At 45.2% G+C, this 15,932-nt stretch overlaps 1 long non-coding RNA gene across 1 annotated transcript in view; it reads left to right on the top strand.

Moving 5' to 3' along the window:
- The first annotated feature begins 8,678 nt into the window (after window positions 1-8,678).
- LOC146860174 (uncharacterized) overlaps window positions 8,679-15,932 on the top strand; it is a 71,638-nt gene continuing 64,384 nt past the window's right edge. Inside the window, exon 1 of the long non-coding RNA XR_014979108.1 lies at window positions 8,679-8,771. This is a non-coding gene — a long non-coding RNA (uncharacterized LOC146860174). The remainder of the gene's footprint in view (window positions 8,772-15,932) is intronic.

Genomic DNA, 15,932 nt, shown 5'->3' with positions numbered 1-15,932 from the left:
GGTGATGAGTCCTTGAGAATATGCCCCCCAAGACTTTTACTTGACCATAAACCACATTGTAGTGATTGCATGTGTTGCTTGAATGGTGCATGTTGACTCTAGAAAACATGTCTCTCCATGTACGAAGGGAGGTATGGAGAAGGGGGTGGGGGGCATGTGTGCAAAGAATCTATGCCTCCCTCAGAAGCAGAGTAGTGTCTCACTCTGGGGCAGATGTCGAGGGACCACTGTTGAAAACAGGACCTGGAGAACTTTTGTGGCAGTGCTCGTTCAAGGACTTAAAAGCTAACAGTCCTCATAAAGGGTTCTTCGCTCTGTTGTTTTTTCTTCAGGGGGCATAGTTTCTTTTAACTGTCGTCCACTTTTCCCTTCCCATGTCTTGTTGTCGGTCCACTTTTTTTTTTTTAAGTGCCGGATCCCCCGGGACAAGGTGAGGGTTTTAACCCCCACACAACATTGCAGTTCGCAATGCTTTTCCCTTCTTTGCTCTTTCTCCCTCTGTCCCATCTACTCCTCCTACCTCTCTTTTCTCATGTCTTTTTTATGGGGGAATGAACTCCCCTATAAGCCACGTCACTGACTAATTTTTAAATACATTTTATTTCTCTCTTGCCCCAGGCTACTCCATTTTGGGGGGATTGCCCTCTGTACCCCCAACCACCTCTTAACCTTTTCCTGCCCTTTCTAGCTCTGCATTGTCTCTGTACCCCTTTTTCCTATAGATATGTCCCCTGAACGGGATTCGCTTTGGGGTTTATTGAATTTTTTACTTTTAAACACGTTTTTCTGATGTGGTCTAAGTAAATTAGTATACTTTTTTTTTTACCAGTTATGGGGGTAGTTAGGTGGGTGGTTAGAGCAGATTGTTACAGAGGGGTAGTGGCGGGGTGCCATATTATCTACCGAACAATATTTCTATTAATTTATTTTTTCCACTAGATGGATCATTTAATTTGTTTCTCAGAAATGGGTTTCTAATAATTTGTTTTTCTATAAATGTACAGACAAAATTTTAACAAAAAAAGATGATGGACAGAATGCTGAGCATTGTCAAATATTCACCCCAGTCATAGATCTGGGTTAAATCCATCGTTCCTTTTTTGCTCACCATGCCACTCCATTTTGGACCCAGCCATATGCAAAACAGTCTTCACCCTGTTCCTTATGGGAACAGTTCAGCCTGAACTGCCAGGCCAGGTTATTCCTGGACCGTAAATAAGCATCCTGGAACTGGTTTCAGGGCATCACCCCTCATCAGCCATGATAGCTTGAATCCTAGGGCACAGAGAGCCAGGGACCCACGTCTGGACATACCCTTCACACTTAAGGGAAAGATAATGGACGAAATACAGGGTCAAGACTGGTTTGCGTATGGCTGGGTCCAAACTGGAATGGCATACTGAGCAAAAAAATACGATGGATTTAGGCCCAGATTTCTGTACTGGAGGTGATTGTTGAACAGTTTTCAGCATTTCGTTCATCATCTTTTTGTGCTGCTGCAGACTATATTTTAACCTGCAGTACTTGTATGCAAAGCTGATAGTGAGGAAAGCACAACTTCAAACCCTAGATTAACGCCTGAGGCAATGTGGCAGCTGGACCTTAATGCTTAAAACACAGTGAAAATAATTGATAATATAATTTAGAGTAAGGAATTTGTATCTAACAACATTGACCTAAACTCTCCTGTCATTGTCCATTTTTTAAATATTTGTAGCAATATTTGAAATATTTGTAGCAAAGATATGTAGCAGTCATAACTTGCAAATAATGGTCACATTCGTTCTCACGTACAATAATTCTTTCTGCAATAATAAAACCTCTAGCTCCCTCTACTGGGCTAATTAAGACTACCGGTAAGTAATACTGTGACTCAGCAGAATGCAAGTTCTGCAGCTGCTCTGGAAGGCAGGAGGCTGCTGTGGGAGGCTGGTGGCTGCTCTGAAAGGCTGGAGGCTGTGCTGTTATGGGGGCCTTTTGAAGTGTATGAACCAACCTGGGCCTAGTGACAGGCAATTGATTAGGAGTTAAGAAGAGTAGACTAGGGGGGCTCCGTCAAAGGTTCTTAACACAGTATATAAAAACATTTGCTAGATTACCTTCAGAATTTTTCCAAATAGAAATACACACAAAGCATTGTCTCCAAATGCTCAATCATGGAGAATATAACAACTTTAAGTGTGGCAACAACGCAAAGCAATAATATATCCATTCGCAAGGCTTAAACATCAGTGATTGATATGTTGCGCGTGTGAAGTATTTATTTTTGTCCTCCGAAGATAGCAGCATTGCAAAGCTACAAACCAATATATTTTGGTACATCGTAGGTGGAATCATGTGTGTATTGTCATAGTGTCAATTAACTTCATTCTTAAAGCTTGTGTTCTTTTTGACCCTCTGATCTTAACCTGCAACTTTCTTTTTTTTGTCTCGTCATCTTATGTTATGTTCTTTGTCATGCCCCTACAGTATGTGGTTCATAGGGACCAGCCGTGAACACAAGATACGCACTCGTAGATCACTGTGTGGGCCGGAAGTCCCGTGCAACCTCTGCCCGTTTATTTAAGCTCTCTGGCCACGCCTGGCCAGAGAGTGTTACATTGTGTGGATGCCCTTCCGGGCCATGGGACCCTCACTTTGGTGAAAGACTAGACCGTTACACTCTTATCAGCAAATTTACCTGAATGAGACCGGCCGTTCAAGATTTTGAGGGCATTTTAGGCGCTCTCTCAGCTCCGCTGTTATAAGGGGAAATAAGTTGGGGCCATATTATCAAGGAACGGCGATAACATTATCGCTGCTTTAGCGGCAGGAAACTGCCGCTAAAGCAGCGATAATGGGCTTGATAATATGCCCTTGTCAATTCCCATAGAAGCCCAGGTTCTGGTGTGAACCTGGGCTTCTATGGGAATTCACAAGGGTATATTATCAAGCCCATTATCGCCGCTTTAGCGGCAGTTTCCTGCCGCTAATGCGGCGATAATGTTATCGCCGTTCCTTGATAATATGACCCCAAATAAATAAAACCACATACCTTGCGCTCTGCGCATCATCCACTCAACATCATCCACTCGGCGATGCGGCGAGCGCAAGGTAAGTGCTTTTATTTTTTTACAGCCGCAGTTCGTGCAGCTAACAGCGGTGGGGCCACTTAAGCGTGGATTTCGACAGACGATGTTGAGGGGAGATTAAATAAATAAGTAATTCTCCCTCGGCATCGTCGCTCAAAATACCACCTTACCTGGCCCCACCGATGTTACCTGCACGGACCACGGCTGTTTATTTATTTATTTTATTTTACTTATCCCGTCCTATGTCGACTCCCCCTCACCCCCGCCACCCCTCCGCTCTTACCTGTACCGGCCACGCCTGCTGGAGGCACAATATTATTCCATAATCATTCAACAAGGTCACTCATTGCGGCAGCGCGTCTTCCGGGTCTGTCAGGAATAGCAACGCATCATCAGCGTGCCTCACCGCCATGAGGTACTTGCCCTTTATGTTGATACCCAAATCTGGGTCTTGTCAGGTAACAAGTACAGAAAGGGCTCATGGGCCAAGATGTAGGGGATAGATGGTGCCCCTGTCTAGTTCCTCTTTGTAGTTGCCATTTCTCTGAAAACATTCCATTGGTGTGTACCCTGTTAATCGGTTTCATGTATAACAGTTGTGTCCATTTCAGTAGCCTTCCCTCAATCCCCATGATGCGCAACACCTCAAATAGGTAGGGCCCCAATAGGTTGTCACATGCCTTTACTATATCCAAGGAGGCCACAATCAGGCAGGCACCCGCCTTGATGACCTACGTATTCCATCACATGGAACAGTCGTCGCAGGTTAATATTTTTGTTACAACCCGGTAAAAACTCACACTATTCAGGGTTAATCAGCCCAAGCAGATAAGGGAGCAGCCGATTGGCAATGATCTTCACCAGTAGCTTGTATTTCGTGGGGAGGAGTGAGAGCGGTCTGTAAGATAGGACGTCTAGAAGGCTTGGGCATGACCACTATGGTAGCTTCCATAGTGGACTCAGGGAGCTCTCCCTTACTCAGTGCTCCTTTGTATATGGCATGGAGATGAGATTAAGGCTGTGTAGAACCTGGCTGGTAGCCCATCTGCACCCGGTGTTTTCCTTTGCCCGATTGATCTATTACTATTGTTACATCTTGAATCTCCAAACCTATATGCAGAGATTGTATCTGGATGGGTATGAGGTTTGAGATCTGCATTAGTGTCAAAAACTGCGCAATTGGGCTTGATTTGGGAGCCACCAGGGCTGTGTAGAGTGACATAGTAGTATGCAAACTCCCTATTGATGTGTATATGGACCGTGACAAATTGGTCTGTGTGTGTCCGTATGGCTCCAATCGGCATCTGAACTAGCCAGATGAGGAGTCCTGCTCTGTGTCCTCCCTCCCCTCCCCCCGTGTTGTCACGTCAACTACTCTTTAGAGCGCAGGCATCTAAGTCACTCCATTAGTGATTGATATGTTCTGGGCTTTAAGTGGGCTGGGTCTCACCAGTGCTGAGCACCAGCAGTTTTTTAAAGGGGGCCTCGAAACGAGTCTCTATCGGGCTCTGTTTTGTACCCTGGCACAGGCAGTCCATTTTTTACCGGACTGCAGTGTCGGCAGGCACGTCGATTTGCGCGTGCTCACACTGTTCACTTCTCACTAGTGGAGAAGTTACGGCATGACGTCACGTTAGTGGAGCGTTGTAGAGGAAGGGAAATCCTTTAAAGAGAGTCATTTTCTCTCTGGATTTCCCTTCTCTTTTTGAAACTCCGGAGCAGCAACATCGTTGTGGTGCCACTAGGGCTTAAAGTGGAAGCTTTTCCAATATTATATACAAGACATAGTCGCTGCTTATTTATCTTATGCAACAACCATTGACAAAGCCGATAGTCCTGACTTGTTGTAGGCATGATGTTACTTGTTGTATCATATATCTGGATGCAATGACAGAAATAGCCAAATACAAGTTGGGCGGCACACTGTGCTAAGCACAGATTTGTAGGTGTTTTAAGCCATACCCTTAATTACATTGGCCACGCCTTAATTACATGGGCCACGCCCCTTTGGGAGACCCCCCAGTTTTTTCACCCCACTTAAAGCCCTGGATATTTGTATGGTCTAGAAAGTGCGGTTTTCCGCTGGGATCTTCACCATGGATAGTTATTGTTTTCGAAAGGGCCCATGTACGTCTAAGGCCTCTTTCAGTTGCATTGTTTTAACACCATCTGAGGTTTGAATACTTACCACCAGGATGACCACGTTTTTTGTTGTTGTTTTTTGTTTGTTGCATATTTATATATAGCACGAACTCGACCCGAAGGTATTGGAGCGCTTTACATAGCACCGTATTTACATTACACATTCAGGCACGGGGAGATTAAGTGATTTGCCCAGAATCACAGGATGCGGACGCGACCTCGAGGCTCGAACCCTGGCTTCCAGCACCAGAGGCGGCAGCGCAGCCGACGGACCATATCCTCTCCCCAACCTTCAAGGCGTCCTACTCCACATTTGTATGGGAGGCTGAGCCGCTGTTTTCTTTGAAATGCTGCTCAATCGCTTCTCCTATTGTGGTCTTAAAGTGGGGGCCGGGGGGGGGGGTCCTGCAATGCATCTGGTTGTAGTCTTCATGCCAGCTGCAGGCAGGGTCTTAGCGCTGCCTTGTACATAAGGCGCTGCCCCTATCGCCACCACAACATCAGTAAAAGTGACATTGTAGTGGGGATAGGGGCTTGTACATACGACCCTTAGTTGCATCTATTAGGCATGTTAACTGTTTATCAGAGAGAAGTGTTCGTCTCAAAGTCTTGGCTGGAGTAATGGGCGGGGAGACTCAGTCGGCATTTCAGGGCAAACATGGTGTATGGGGCACATGTGTGTGTCATCAAAATATCCAAGCCTGGGAGTTTCCCTATTCCCGGGTCAAGGCAAAGCCTGTGTTAACCAATCAATCTAAAATAAACCATAAACAAACCCAACAACTTAACTGTGCTCCATATATAATTGCATCTTTGCAAGTTTCTGAGGGGGGTGATCCTGTGTTTTGATACAGTAGTACTGGCTCTCCTTTCGTTTGAGAAGAATCATTGCACAGCCATTCGTCAGTCAGGGAGCTCTCGATTCCAGGAAGCACTCCATGGAGTCCTCCTGAGTGTCATAGTCAGAGGGGCTACTCCTTAGCATTGGGGGCATAGTGGGCCAGCGGCATTAAATTAGGTTATCTGCTGATCTGGGTGTGACCATGGAGCTTTCGTGGGCATCGCCCAATCCTCCGGATACGTTATCTCTGAGACGGCCCAGGCCGTTTCTGCATCGCTGTATTCCGAGTGATTCCCTCTGGGTGCGGAAGTCTGATTCTAACGCAGCTCGCTCTGCTGCCACTCATTCCTTTGTAGGAGCCCCCAAGGGCAACTTCCTCCCCTGTTGTTTAGATTGTTGCTTGCATTAATTCTGGTTTTGGCCTTCATAAGGAGGGTGAGGTTGTGTCCCTCATTCTTTAACCATGTCCATACTCGGTCCGGGGTGAGAAGAAAAATCATTTGTTTTGTGTGGTTATTCGAGGTTTCCCTGCGAAGATCATTCCATATGATATTCCTATAGTTTTCAGTGCCTTTTGATTTCAAGGAACCCATGTCTCCTCTGCTATATCAGGGTAGTATAGTCCAGAGAAATGTGCATTGTGAGGCCTTCAAAATCCCTCGGGCCTGCTGCAGGATGCAGGAGTGGTCTCGGTAGTTCGCAAACCTAGCCACCATTGGGCGCGGGGTTGGGGGGCTCAGGAGGAGAGCCATCGCAATGGCACTCTGTGGCCTCATTCAATAGTGACGACCTTACATTGAGAAAGTTAGAGCACCTTTTTTAGTAGTCAGTCCTCTAGAAACAACTTCACAGATGGGCCTTCTGTTCGCTCTGGAAGGTCCGCCACTCATATTGTTACAGCGAGACCACCCTTCTGCGTCTTTCACGCTGTCTTGTAAAGTCTGTCTCATCGCATATCTCGGATCTGTGACTGTAGCGCCATGACCGTCAGTCTCATTTTGGCCAGGGTAGATTGTTTTCTCCCACTCTATCTGAAAGCTACCTATTGTCCGCTTGAAGAAGGCCAGCGTCTATTGCAATGGCATACATCTTTTGTTCCAGGGCTGAGCGAGTAGCTTTGATGGCCTGGTGTATCATTTCGACTGGTCCATAATGGTGGCTCCATCCTGGGTCCTTGACCCAGCGGGTGAGGAGATCCTGGTCATATTGTGATCATCCCAGAGGCCCTCTGTTAGACCTCCAGGGCGTGTGCCTTCTGGATGTGCTTGCCAATGTTTGGGTCTCTGTCGTATCACAACGCGCCCACTTACAATGTTCAGCGCAATTTCCCTTGGCTATTTGCTGGGTGCATGTTTCAATGGGCTCATTGGGCCCTACCCTTGTTGTTTGCTTTCTGTAAAAGATGGTCCCTATTGAAGTTCAAGGTGTCACATCAAGCCACAGGGTTCTAAGTTGCGGCCCGTGGGAAACCAATTTGTTTAGCTAGCACACCAATGCGGCCACATGTCCCACTCTTGCAGAAACCTAGCAGTTTTGGCTTCCCTTGCCGCTGTTTGTCTTTTGCTCCACCGAGTCTTGCTGCTCACCATATGTGCATAGAGAGCACTTGGTCGGGATTCGGCAGTGCCTCCGGCTCTAAGCAATCCTCCGCAGAGTGTCAAGTGTTGGTTTAAAAGTCTGGGCTGCTGTGTACATGGGCTGTCTCCCGCTGTGTTGCCACTGTTTTTTTGGCTCCGCTTCCCCCATCCTCCGGGCTAGCCTCCATCTGCATCTCAATTCCAGCCCACAGTGGCGTTGCTGGACTTCTGCTCCTGCAACTACCAGTGGCCTCCAGTGGCTTTCCCTGTTGCTTGTCCTAGCTGTCTGCAAAGCCTGAATACCTGACAATGCCATATCACTGTGTAAAAATCACTTTTCCCTTTCAATGTATGTCGGAGCTCTCTCAGACATTGGGGTAAATCAAACTATTTAAAGTTTATAATAAAAAGAAGCACTTTATATTACTATTTGTGTAAATGCTGTTTCTTCTACATAACAGTGTCAACTTACTACAGCTTACTTACTGTAAAAGTGGACGCATTGCTATAGAGACTGCAATTCGGTTTCATACTTTTTTATACTGAAAAGATAATTTGTTTTATTTCAGCACCTTTACATTCAGCAATAATATTTATTTTTCCTGTCTACAAAATGTCCATCTTCTTCGTAGCTTTTGTGGTGTACATGTTAATGCAGAGTGACCACTGGGCTACAGGAATCCGTTTCACATTCACCAGCCGCACCTGTCAAATCCTGACCCCAGCATGGCTTCCGCCCGTGACAGATGAGGCGTGTTGCGTGGAGCAGCTGTCAGCAGCAGCTGGTGGTATTTTGGAAGACATTGTACTCCAGAAGCGCAGGGGCGGATGGGCGTGTGCACCCCCCACCCCCACTTGGCGCAGGGAGCAATTGTCACTGGTGGCTGGTGGTATTCTGGGCATTGTGCTCCAGTAGAGCAGGGGTGGACAGGCCGGTGCATGCCCCTCACTTTGCTCAAGGAGGAGCTGTGCGAGAAGAGAAGAAACAAGCACAGGGCAAGAGCTGTGAAGGCAAAAGCCAAAACAAAAGTCCCACAAGGTGGATGAAAACAGGACTTTGGCATCGGGATACTGACAAGAGAAGCATGCGGGAGGAACACCAGGAAATAGTATGGTGCAGCCAATAGATACAGAGGAAAAGTAAGTGGCAAGCACAGAAACCAATGAAAAGCAAGAGGGCAGGAAGTAAGCCTCTTTTAAGATTTATATTGAATAAGATAGATTTTACAAGCACAGCACAAGCGCTATGCAGATGAAACCTAAAAAGTAAAGGACGTAAGAAAAGGGGAGTTGCAGAAAAAAATGTGGACCTCCATCTGGAGGGTGAAGATCAAACTTGTGAAGGGAGTGAAATTAGCAGGGATAGTGCTTCTTGCTTAGTTCCTGCATACCACTTCAGGAAGTACATTGTGGCTCTGACAAGAGACCAAAAACAAGCTTCAGTTCTGATTCTCCAGCTTTTTGTTTAGCTATAATTTTTCTGGTAGATTCCTGGTCTCACAGTCAATAATGATGCAGTCATTTTCTGCCTACTTCAGGATGTGCACTCGCTTTAATACCACACCACCAAACCATGCCTGTTCTTGTTTTATCCTTTAGCCAGGATAGGACTGTTTGTGAAGTCCTTCCAGGGTTCTTGAAATGTAGGTATGTTCACCTTAGAAGTGATAATGTTGGTTTGCCATGGAGCGTGCTATTGTTTTCGACGCATAAATGTATTAACTTCAAAATCTTGTTAGTGTCCTGTCCTCAATTGCTTTGGTGTCTAAAACTTGGGGGTGTAAAATTTACAAGATTCTTTTTTGTTATGATTGTTTCAATGTACATCATTGTAGGCTAAGGTGCCACAACCATTTTCGGATCAGTTGAAGCAGACATTTGAATATCAAAGTCCTTAACAAAAGCTTAGGAAGTTATTGATTGTAGAACACTTGGTCTTGGCTGTCACGTCAGCTTATGTAAATTGGCTTTCTTCTGTGTTATTGATTGAAAAAAGGTCCATCTGTGTTAAACAGCTAACAAACAATCAGTAATTTCTGCTATCCGATCCGATGGCAAACCTCTACCCAGGCCTCCAAACATTTTCGTTCTTCAGCTCCTCGCAAAGTTCTATTATCTCCTTTTTTTCGAGCTTCTCCTACATTTGCTGAATCTGAATGCTGTTTAGTACCCATATTGACAGTTTTAAATTTGATTTGAAGCTATATTGTCTCCTTGAGTCACTTCATTCTGCTGGGGTTTGCCATCAGAGTCTTTGGTTGGGTACTGATGGAAGACCATTTGCCTAACACTATTGATTACAGTGGAAAGGCATCTCTTCTGGAACTTAGGAGGCACCTATTTACAGTGTGGTAGGCATGATCATTGAGTTTGGAAGTAGGGGTGTTTTCTCCAGGCTCCACTGTAGCTTGGCCTGTGCTCCATCGCTTTGACTTTTCACCGGTACTTGTTTCTAAGTGCTTTACTGCATTTATTTCTACAAAATTCAATATATTGTGGTGTTTTCACTGTGTTACTGTGTGAGTTATTGCACAAATACTTTACACATTGCCTTCTAATTTAAGCCTTCCTACTCTGTGTTAAGCTACTAGAGGGTGAGCACAGGATAATGTAGGAATGTGTTGTGACTTATCCGGGGCTACTCGGACAGGGTGCACACCTCTACAGTACAGAGATCTGGGCCTAAATCCATCGTTTTTTTGCTCATCATGCCATTCCAGTTTGGACCCAGTTGGCAGGGTAGGCCCAGACGTGGGTCCCTTGCTCACTTTGCCATTGGATTCAAGATAGCCTGGCTGATGAGGGTTATGAACCGGTCCCAGGATGCTTGTTTCCAGTCCAGGGAAGACATGACTTGGCAGTTAGGGCTGGACTGTTCCCATGAGGCACAGGGTCAGACTGATTTGCATATGTCAATGTCTGAACTGGGGTGGTGGAGTGAGCTTAAGAAGGATGATGGAATAAAACCAGATCAGTTGACTGGAGGTGAGTGTTTGATTTGCTCAAACGCTCCGTCCATCATCCCCTTTGGTATTGCTTTGTTCGCCCTAAGTTGGCAGGGTATGCCCAGACATGGGTTCCTTGCTCACTTTGCCACTGGATTCAAGCTAGCCTGGCTGATGAGGGTTATGAACCCGAAACCGGTCCCAGGATGCTTGTTTCCGGTCCAGGGAAAACATGACTTGGCAATTCGGGCTGGACTGTACCCATGAGGCACAGGGTCAGACTGATTTGCATATGTCCATGTCTGAACTGGTGTGGTGGAGTGAGCTAAAGAATGATTATGGATTAAACCCAGATCAGTTGACTGGGGGTGAGAGTTTGATTTGCTCAAACGCTCCGTCCATCATCCCCTTTGGTATTGCTTTACCCCTAGGGTTAGCCTGGCAAACAGGACTAGCCTGAAAGGGATAGTGTGTACTTCAGAGGCCAGTCTTTGATGTCAACTCTACTTCAAAGGAACTTTTGGGTATAAGTACTGGGTCCCTGACCCACACAAATCAGATACTTCTGGACCTACAACTGAACTCTCTCAGAAAAACTGCTGTGCTGCTCAAACTCAACTCGACTGCTGATATTGAAGGCCTGCTTTTCTGCATGCTGCCCTGCTGCATGCTGCTCTCTGCTGAAGGAGAGCTGGACTTTGCCTTCTACGAGGTGATCTCCAAGTGCTTGTTGACTTATCTCCTGTTGCTTGACACTCATGGAAATAAAAGTCTGCACCCCTGATCCTGTGCCTGACTCACTGGAAGTGGCCCAGTTACTTGCAACAAAGATGTTGCTGCATCTCCTGTCTGCGTCTAGCATTCACCTGGTTGAGGGGTATAATGGGCTCATCACTTCAGCACCAGCTCTTTGCTTCCAGAGAACGATGCATCAAATGAATCCCTTTGACTGTATTCCAGAAACGGGTGCATCCCTCGACATCTATTGACTCCGGCACCCGTCTTTGGAACTGGTGCATAATCTTCACTTTGTAGAGAAGATCGACGCATCTCGCGTCTTGCGATCCGGAAAGGTCCTGTGCGGGTCCTGTAACTGGCCTGTGCTCCATCGCTTTGACTTTTCACCTGTACTTGTTTCTAAGTGCTTTACTGCATTTATTTCTACAAAATTCAATATAATGTGGTGTTTTCACTGTGTTACTGTATGAGTTATTGCACAAATACTTTACACATTGCCTTTTAATTTAAGCCTTCCTACTCTGTCTTAAGCTACTAGAGGGTGAGCACAGGATAATGTAGGAAAGTGTTGTGACTTACCTGGGCCTTCTCGGACAGGGTGCACACCTCTGCAGACCAAAGATATAATTTCTAACAGTTATTACTTAATATCATAGCCAAAATAGCAAGGCTAGATAAATGAAAAGGTAAGTGCAGCTAGGCAAGTATAGATTGATTATTCTTGACAATATATCTACATACATCTTTGAAGATATGTATATTGTCAAAATACATGTATGTGGAGTTAGGTGTAGAAAACCTGGACTTACTTCCCTATCAATATTTTTGTTCTAAATATTTGGCTATGATATTAATTTATAAAGATATTCCCTACTCGATATTTAGGACCCACTCTCAAGAAGCCAGGAAAGTAGCAGTAGATCTCTGAAACGCTTTAATACATGAAATGAATGAAATATCATTTGTATAGTGCTGCAGCTGCCTCCGGAGAGGTGTGTTGGTGCTTTAGTATCAACAAAGGCAAAAGGCAGCAGGGTGAATGACATCTGCACTACCTAGGCTAGTCACAAGAGTAAATTGCACTCATATTGCCCACCTCAAATGGCCAGCTGCCACATGACCACAAATAAATAGAGAAGAAAAAGGCTGAGGAGAGGTAATACAAAGGATCAGCAAAAGTACAGTGCACAAAAAGGACAGTTCATTTAGTAGGCATTGTGGGTTTCTCTTATAAGTCTTTATATCTCAAAATCCTTGGGAACATATATGGAAACAGCCAACCACAAGGGCTTCTTCAGTGCTGTAATTTCATACAACATAAACATATTTAGAAACCACTAATAAGAGAAATTTCTGTTCTTATTTAAAAAGGTAGGACAGGAACGTTAGAGAAAAAGAAAAAGTGAACTTGGACTGTCAGAGTCCAAAGAGAATAACCGAGTAGAAGTTACAACAGAGGAGGGACATCCATGCTAGGTATGAATTCGAGAAAGTCAAAAGAGTTGTGCTGTAAAAAAAGTGCAAAAAGAAGATTTGATGGACAGAATGTAGAACAATGTCATCCATTCACCCCAGTACAGAGACCTGGGCCTAAATCCATCGTTTTTTTGCTCACCATGCCTTTCCGATTTGGACTCAGGCATATGCAAATCAGTCTTGACCCTGCGCCTAATGGGAACAGTACAGCCCGAACTGCCAGGACAGGTTCTCCCTGGACTGGAAACAAGCATCCTAGGACTAGTTTCCGGGTTTCACCCCTCTTCAGCCAAGATAGCTTGACTCCAGTTGCAGGGAGAGCATGGGACCCACTTCTGGGCATACTGGTCCCACTCAGGGTGATAAACGCAAAAAAATGAATTGATTGACAGAATGCAGAACAATGTCATACATTCACCCCAGTACAGAGATCTGGGCCTAAATCCATCGTTTTTTTACTCACCATGCCTTTCCGGTCTGGACCCAGCCATATGCAAATCAGTCTTCACCCTGCACCCAATGGGAGCAGTCCAGTCAAATTGCCAGGCCAGGTCCTCCCTGCCAAGCATCCTAGAACCGCTTTCGGGGTTTCACCCCCTTCAGCCAAGATAGCTTGACTCCAGTGGCATGGAGAGCATGGGACCCACGTCTGGGCAGTGTACTGCCTGAAAAGAGACCATTCAAAAACCACCAGTAGATGTTCATATCAATTCGTTAGTGAACCCATCAACAACCCACGTAGGTAATCAATCAATCAAGTGGTTATGCGCAAGTATAGCTTACCTGTATTTCTGCCTACATTTTCACCTGTAAGAACTTCGAAATATAGTAGATTGTAGGGATATACGGGGCTTGTAGGTTTACGAAGAACCCGAGGTACCCACAACCTTGCAATAGCTTTTCATTGTGTACCAGGTATACAGCAATTCATTAGTAAAATATAAAGAGTGAAAAATAGGTATCAAGGAAACCTATGTATTTCTGAAATGAGAATACAATATGGAGTTTAGAAGCAGTGGTCATTTGTGCATCTCTGAATTTGTGGGTACCCATATTAGCAGGTAAATTAAAGGATAGTTTTCAAAATGACTTCTTTTTTAGACACTGTCTTACATTTGGAAGGTAGAAATGCATAGTAAGACAGATTGCGATAACACTTGTTCTACTATTCTGTGTTTCCCTAAGTCTCCTGATAAAAACTCGTACCACACTTGTGTGGGTACGTCTAGTGATCGCAACAGGAAATTGCCCAAAACGTAATGTGGACATATAACTTTTTTCCACTGAAAACTGACCCTTTGTGCCTCACTGTGGATTTTGGGCCATAGCTCAGCCGGTTGCTACGGAGAACTAGCAAACTGTTATGTGCCCGGGCTAGGCCCATTTAGAGAAGCTGCTCATTTCTTACATTGTCCTATTTTTCACATTAACAGTTCTGCCTTGACCTTTGCACATATTTGAGTGCACAACAATGTTAGATTAGTTTCCCTGAAACTACTTTGTTTACACATCTAGCTTCACACAACATTATCACGGTGACTCGCACATCATGTACAAAACCCTTCCATGCACTATGTACAAATGTTGTCTCTATCTTCATCCACAGGACAACAGGGCTATCTACATATCCATAACATCGCTACTTTATACGCACATCGCAAAGCTGCTTTCAATTATAAATAAAGAGCATCCCATAAGATTAGAAGAGGAGACACTTTAGCTGACACCACGGAATCCTGCATGCTTAGTCTTCACCACGCAGGGGTCTGAGATCTTCTATGAGGGGTGTCAACTTCATAACCAAGACTGGCTCCTACATTCTCTCCCACCAGGTAATGGGGTTGGATCATCCCTTGGGGGGATTCTTGGCTTTACACCTACACACACTCTAGGTAAACTCAGAGTCATGTTTGTATCGTAGGAGTAAGCCTGATTAATGCCTTGTTTATATGTCTCCATATATACACTGTTTTAGCCCTTTGGGTCCTCATGACGGAGCACCCAAAGAAATAGCCACAGTCTTTCTGCCCCCCTAGGGGGCATATCAGGGCACCCCCTCACCCCCCCCCACCCCCCCGATTTCCCCCCAGGGCGGCAGAAAGCCCACTAGGCACAGACTTGTTTTTAGCACTGTGCCTACCTGTGGATTTTGGGCCCTAGCGCAATGAGCACATAGGGAAACCTAGCAAACCTGTACATTTTTATAAACTAGACACCCAGGGGAATCCAGGATGGGGTGACTTGACTGGCTCTCACCAGGTTCTGCTACCCGGAATCCCCTGCAAACCTCGAAATTTGTCCCAGAAAAACAAATTTTCCTCACATTTCTGTGGTGAAAAGTTCTGGAATCTGCGTGGATCCACAAAATTCCACCCAATCCGCATTTCTCAAAGTCTTCCAAGAAAAATGGTACCTCACATGTGTGGGTAGGCCTAGTGCCCGCGACAGGAAACGGCCCAAAACGCAACGTAGACACACCACATTTTACAGTGAAAACTGACACTATTTTGCAAAGTGCTAGCTGTAGATTTTGAACCCAAGCTCTGCCTGCACCAAGGGAAACCTAGCAAACCTATAGATTTTTTTAAACTGGACACCCAGGGAAATCCAGGATGCGGTGACTTGTCTGGCTCTCACCATGTTCTGTTACACAGGATCCCTTGCAAACCTCAAACTTTGTAAAAAAAACACATTTTCCTCACATTTCTGTTGTGGAAAGTTCTGGAATCTGCGTGGATCCATAAAACTCCACCCACCCCGCATTTCCCAAAGTCTTCGGAGAAAAATGGTACCTCACATGTGTGGGTAGGTCTAGTGCCCGCGACAGGAAATGGCCCAAAACGCAACGTGGACACAACATATTTTCACAGTGAAAACTGACCCTTTTTTTGCAAAGTGCTAGCTGTAGATTTTGAACCCTAGCTCTGCCGGCACCTAGGGAAACCTAGCAAACCTATATATTTTTTAAAACTAGACACCAAGGGGAATCCAGGATGGAGTAACTTGTCTGGCTCTCACCAGGTTCTGTTACCCAGAATCTCTTGCAAACCTCAAAATGTGTAAAAAAAAACATTTTCCTCACATTTCTGTGGTGGAAAGTTCTGGAATCTGTGTGGATCCACAAAATTCTACCCCGCATTTC

The sequence above is a fragment of the Triturus cristatus genome, chromosome 3_1 (assembly GCF_964204655.1).
Source record: "Triturus cristatus chromosome 3_1, aTriCri1.1, whole genome shotgun sequence".
Lineage (NCBI taxonomy): Eukaryota > Metazoa > Chordata > Amphibia > Caudata > Salamandridae > Triturus > Triturus cristatus.
Note: the sequence above shows the minus strand (reverse complement) of the source record. Positions and strands in the feature narration are given on the sequence as shown.